Source organism: Narcine bancroftii, unplaced genomic scaffold, assembly GCF_036971445.1.
Source record: "Narcine bancroftii isolate sNarBan1 unplaced genomic scaffold, sNarBan1.hap1 Scaffold_111, whole genome shotgun sequence".
Classification (NCBI taxonomy): Eukaryota; Metazoa; Chordata; class Chondrichthyes; order Torpediniformes; family Narcinidae; genus Narcine; species Narcine bancroftii.
In genome coordinates this window covers 1,002,760-1,009,156 of record NW_027211844.1, presented here as the reverse complement: position 1 = coordinate 1,009,156, position 6,397 = coordinate 1,002,760, and the positions used below count along the sequence as shown (strand labels likewise).

Here is a 6,397-nt window from a genome sequence, read left to right as displayed (position 1 = left end):
GCAAAATGGGATCAAATATCTAGGAGTTAGAATAGATAACAACGAGTAATTTAGACCAGCTGAATTATTCTCCCCTTGCTTGGGGAAATTGAGGAGGATTTAAATGGTTGGATGTCCCTGCCCATTACACTAGTGGTGTCACAGAGAGGGGAGGTGTCACAGAGGGGGGAGATGATGACACAGAGGGGGTGATGATGTCACTGCATGGGGCAGCCATAGCTGAGTCGTGCCATGGCATTGCAACAAAAGAAAGATGCCTCTCCTGGAAGGGGATTCTGGCCCCCATGTCGGAGTAGGACGCTGTCTCATCCCAGGGACCCTCTGATCAACAGGGTTGAGTTTGGAAGCACCCTGCACCCATGGGTGAGATAAAGAGCCTGCTACAGGCTCCCCTACTGGGACAGAGCCTCCTCTGGCACCATCCTTCACCCAGTGTGGGCGGAGAGTATGGAGGCTACATTTAATCCCCTCTCCCCATCCTGAGTGCAGGGCACTTTATGAGGCAGCTGGAGGGGACTGGGGAGGGGAGAACAATGGCATGTGAGGGAATACAGGGATGGGGTCTGTAGGAGTGGAGGGGAGAACAAAGGAACGGGGTAGCACCACAGGCTAATGTCAAGGGAGATTGGATCAGAGATAGGGGACATAGGGTTGAGCTGGGGGGATGGGGTGCGAGGGGACGGAAAGGACTGGGGAAACCATGGGGGTGGTGTTGGGTGGGGGATGAGAGTGTGGTAGAGGAATCGGGGCAGGGGAGAGTGTGAGGTGTCTGAGGGAGAAGAGAAGTTGCGAGGGGGATGGAAGGCAGACCTTTCAACAGAAATGGGACAGAGCTCCCCCTCCACCTGGAATGGGATCTGTCCACTGAGAGACACGACCGCTCCTCCACCCGCCACGCCCCCCCCCCCCCCCCCGTGGTTACAAGATCCCTTCCACCCTTGCATACACCCCCACACACCCCCAACCGGGATAGGATTCTTTCCCCCAGTGGACCTGGATGAAGGTGCTAGAAAGTGTTTCTGCTGCGGCGGACCCATCAGAGTTGAGCGGTGAAGAGTGGGGCTCTCTCCGCACCACCTGCTCCCTCAGGCAACGAGGTCTCGCTTGCATCATGGAAGATCACGGTGTTGCTGAGCTTCTGGGAATGTGGAGGGCTTCTGCTAAACCCGTGGTAGGGTTCAGAGTGGTTCATCTCCCCGGGACGTGCTGAAGGTCAAGGATGACCCGATCCTCTCATGGAGGGAGGGTTGTAAATAAGGTGAACGGCTGCGGAACTGGCCTCAGTCTGAGGAGAGTGATCAAAGAGGGACCTGGGGTGGCAATATTTCTACTGAGAGGCTGGAAAGAACCACCAGAGGATCAATTCTGACATTTTGGAGACCCTTGGAAGGGAGGTAGAGGGAGGGGTAGAGACTAACTCGGACAACAAGGCTGGGCTGGGATAAATGACCTGTTGTGTACCCTCTGGGTGTGTAAATGCTGCTGCTTCTGCCCCAGAGGACATGGCAATAAGGCCACAACAGAGGTGGCCACACCGTGTCATGGACCCAACGTCCCCAAGGTGGTGTCCTGCACAGATGTTAAAATCATCGACAATGGATCTTTCGGTGTGGTGTACCAAGCAAGGCTGGTGGACTCCGGAGAGCTGATTGCCATCAAGAAGATCTTGCAAGACAAGAGATTCAAGGTGAGGGGGAGGAGCAGTTGTGTGGAAATGAAAAACCCTGATATTTAAATTTAGGGTCTACAGCACGTTCACAGGCCCTTGCGACACATGAGCCCGTTTCACACAATTACACCCAATTGACAAACAACACCCCAAACACATTTTTGAAGGGGGGTGGAAAGAGGAGCATCTGACAGAGACCAAAGCAGCCATGGGGTTTGGAAACAGAGAAAGTCACACAAACCCACAACAGCAGCCCCCCACCCCACACACACACACACACTCACACACACACACACACACACACACACACACACACACACACACACACACACACACACACACACACACACACACACACACACACACACACACACACCTGGCAAATATCAAAGATTTTCTGCAAATTCATTGTTTAGTAGAAGCTGGGAAAACAATCATAAAAACTGAAATGATACTTCATTGAACCCCCTGACGAGTCCCCACTCCAGCGACACGAAAAGTCCCCCCCACTGACTCTCGAAAAGTCCCCCACTTCGGCCTCCCTTGGAGTTCCCCACCTCTGACCTCTTGACAAATCTCCTCCCCGCCTCCTCCCTCAACTTGGACAAGTTGCCCCTCAGGGCCCCGACCCATCGCCCAGCCTTGCTGATGTTCTTCTCTCGCCATAGAACCGCAAACTGCAGATCGTGCTTAAGTTGGATCACACCATCATTGTCCCTCTTCTCAACTTCTCCTCTGTAGTCAAGGTAAGATCCACCTGCACCCACCCCACCCTCACTCTGATGCATATCATTTGCTGCTACCTTCCCCATTCCTTCAATCGATCTGTCTCGCTGCAGCCTCTCTTTTGCCTCCATCCTGCCCCTCTGACCAGTGCTGACTCTTTGACGTTGGCTGCCCTGCTCCTCACCCATTAACTCATGACCTCTTGCCATTTCAACTCCAGACAGCAGCAGCCAAGACCACAAGACAAGGTCGCCAAATTCGGCCACTCAGCCCCTCCAGTCTGTTTCCCCAATTCATTTCACGAATGTACTTTCCCCCATAACTCACTTTTGGCACCTTTTGGTGCGCCTCCAAATCAACGCCTGCTCTGAATCGTCCCAACAACACAGCCTCCACATGTTCGACCCCAGCCAACACCCGGCTGCAAACATTTCTCATCTCGAAACGTCAATGGTTTTTCTCCCCCGGTGAATCCTTGCCTCACGAGGGAGGGCGGTCAGAGCTGCACATTTTGTGCAGTCTCACCAGAAGCCGAATGATGGGGCAGCGGACGGGTCCACTACGGCCTGTTGACGCTCTGCTCGCTGAGCCGTTGGATTCATGCCATGTTGTGTTGAGCAGTGGGGGCATCAGGCCTACAGAGAGCAGGAGGGGCTGGCACTCCTGTTGGGAGAGGCACGGGGTTTTGGAGGGTAAATCCAGCTGACATGTTTGTATTGTGTCCAAGAGGAAGAGCAGGTTTATTTGAATCTGGGTCTGGACTATGTTCCCAAGACGGTTCACTGCATGGTCCAGCACTTCAACAAGGCCAAGCAGCCCATTCCCATGATCTACATCAAGGTGGTTGTGGGTCTGGGTGGTCAAGTTGTCCACTGGGGCAAGCTTGGATGGTGGGGTTGGAGGATATGAAGGAGTTTACTGGCTGAGTCTCGCTGGGGACTGGATATCGATGAAGGGTGCATGAGGGTCTCAATGGGTATTGGTGAGGAGAGAAAGGGTAGTGAGGGGAGAGGGGTGGAGAGGATGATGAGGATGGATGTTGATTGGCAGGGAGGGGCCCTTCACCCACCTCCCCTTACCCTCAGGATATAGACCCGGCCAGTGTGGAGGCAGAGTGGGTCATGTTATATCGTTGTGTTGCCAGATGTTCATGTACCAGCTGTAGCAGAGCATGGCCTACTTCCATCCTCAGGGGGTTTTCCATTGAGACATCAAGCCCCAGAAGATGCTGGTAGATCCCGAGATGGCCTTCTTATTGCTCCTTTATTTCGGCAGGTAGATCCACCCATGTCTGTCCGTTCACCACCTCAACGCGGTCCTGATCCCTCTCCACAACACGGCCTTGTCCCCTCCCCACCAGCTCTCACCCCTCCCCCACCAGCTCTCTCCCCTCCTCCCTCTCCCAACTTGCCCCATCCACAGCTTAATAACTTATTCTAAATAAGATTGTGGGGGCCTTAGATGGAATGAACAGCCAGAAACCTTTCCTAAAGTGTCAGGTGCAAATCTCAGAGAGCATCCGCTTCAGGTGAGGGGAGATTTTTTTTATGCAGAGAGTTGTGAGAGCTTTGAATGCGTCACCAGAGAAAGTGGTAGCGGTTGGTAGAATAGGTACATATAAAAGTCTCTGAGACGAGCATGTGGATGTAAGGGAACAGAATTTTTACATGATAGAGGAATTTGGGGATATGGCGAGAAGGCAGGGTAGGTCGAGTTTGGTCATAAATTAGATCAGCCATGATCGTATTGAATGGCGGAGCAGGCTCGATAGGCCATTTTTGTCCTATTCCTGTTCCCACTTCCTATGTTCCTATGGGTGTGGTACAGGTAAAGGTTGTGGAGAACATTTACAAAGGTCAGTACAGCCTTTATGGGCCAAAGGGCCTGTACTGGGCAGCAATGCTTGATGTTCTCATGGATGCGGAAGCTCTGGGAAGGGGTAAGGGAGGGACTGGCCAGGAAGTCTGCAGATTCTGGGGCCGAGGGCAATGCCCAAACATGCTGGGGAAACTCATGGATAGTTTTGTGAGGAGCAGGTCCTGCTTCACGAGTCAAATTGAGTTTTTAGAGGAGGTGTCAAAGGAGATAGATGAAGGTCAAGGTCTGTATGTGCTGCACGAGGATTTTAGTAAGGTGCTTGACAAGATCCCCACGGAGGCCTCATTCAGAATGTCGGGAGGCATGGGATCCATGGAGCCTTGGCTGTGTGGATTCAGAATTGGCTTGTCTGCAGAAAACAGAGAGTAGTAGTAGATGAAACAATGACTAGTGGCGCTCCAAAGGGATCTGCTCTGGGACCCCTGCTCTTTGTGATTTTTATGAATGATGATGGGAGTGGAAGGGTGGGTACGTCAGGGGATGACACAGAGGTAGAGATGTTGTAGACAGTGTAGAAGGTTGTCATAGGTCATCCAGTTTGCAGAGAAGTGACAGATGGAGTTCGATCCTGTAAATCAGATGTACTTAAATAAGCAACTGGTCCAGGTTTATTTCCAGAGTAATTTTCAAGAGCACGAATAACAGTTATTCCAAAGAAGGTTGGAGCCCCATTAAAAGTAGCTTCATATAGACCAATATCTTCATTGAATGCGGATTAGAAGAATGTGTGGGCAGAGCACTTGGTTAATGGCAGGATTATGAACAGTGTGCAGGACAGAGAAATATTTAGATCCTGCTCCATATATCACTCAAGGTTGCTGTGCAAATTGAGAGGGAGTTTAAGATGGTGTATTGTGTGCTGGCCTTCAGGAGTCAGGGGATTGAGTTCAAAAACTGAGAGGTATCGTTGCAGATGTATAAAATTCTCGTCAGACCACACTTGGAATATTGTGTGCATTCCTGGGGCGAGAATACCAGAGGACGTCTAATTAAGGTGAGCTGAGGGAAATTTAGGCAAGACGTGAGGGGTACATTTTATTCACACAGAATGTAGTGGGTGGCTGGAATGCATTGTCGGGGTAGTAGCGGAGGCTTGTCCAAAAAAGGCATGAAAAGGATTTTAATATGGACAGGAATTCAAGAAAAATGGAGAGTACTGGTGTGAGGGAGGGGAGGGTTCAGGGGTAGGGGGGATGATGGGGGAAGTGTTGGGACCCTCCAAAGTCATTGAGTTCAGGCCTCAGAGACTGTATCTCTATCACTCGTATTTCTCTTCCCAGGAGAAGGAGCGATCTCAGAGACAAGACACGAGTCCAGAAGAACCTCGCATCCCAGCTGAACAGAGGACGGACAACATCATGATGGCCTGAACCCCTCCCCGTCGTATCCCTCTGGCCCTGCCAACCCCATTCCCTGCCTCTTCCATGTCCCTTCACCCACTTCCCCTCTTCTCCTCTACCCCTCCTCCATCCCAACCCCCTCCCGCTCATCTTCCCCTTCCCCTGCCCTCGCACCTATGCCCTAACCCCAGCCCTCCACTCTTCACCTCCCTCTTCCCCTCCGCCCTTCCCTTCCCCTTTCCCCCTCCCCTTCCCCTCCCCCATCCCCTCCCCTAACCCTCCCCCTTCCCCTCCCTTTCTCCTCCTCCCCTTCCCCTCCCCCTTCCCTTTCCCCTTCCTACCCCTAACCTAGGGGAAGGAGGGGGGGGGGAAGGGGGTAGGAGAAAGGGGGTAGTGGAAGGGAGTAAGGGTAGGGGTTGTGGTAAGGGGTAGGGTAGGGGGTAGTGGTAGGGGGTGCGGGGATGGGGAAGGGGTAGGAGGTAGGGTTAGGGGAAGTGGGTAGGTTGTAAGGGATAGGGTAGGGATAGTGGTAGGGGGTGCGGGTATGGGGAAGGGGTAGGGTTAGGGGAAGGGGGTAGGTTGTAAGGGATAGGGTAGGGGGTAGTTGTAGGGGGTGTGGGTATGGGGAAGGTGTAGGAGGTATGGTTAGGGGAAGGGGATAGTTGTAGGGGGTGCGGGTATGGGGAAGGGGTAGGAGGTAGGGTTAGGGGAAGGAGGTAGGTTGTAAGGGATAGGGATAGGGTTTAGTTTAGGGTTGGGGAAGTTGGGTAGAGTTAGGGTTAGT

General features: G+C 52.6%; 1 long non-coding RNA gene across 2 annotated transcripts; it reads left to right on the top strand.

Annotated features, from left to right (window-relative positions):
* Positions 1 to 218: 218 nt before the first annotated feature.
* Positions 219 to 5,984, top strand: LOC138750273 (uncharacterized). 2 transcript variants are annotated; one of them, XR_011349220.1, is made up of 4 exons: positions 219 to 363; positions 1,498 to 1,687; positions 2,338 to 2,415; positions 5,554 to 5,984. It is a non-coding gene; the product is annotated as an uncharacterized lncRNA (long non-coding RNA). The 2 variants fall into 2 exon arrangements; XR_011349219.1 differs by lacking the exon at positions 219 to 363 and having other exon boundaries at positions 797 to 1,687.
* The last annotated feature ends 413 nt before the right edge of the window (positions 5,985 to 6,397 follow it).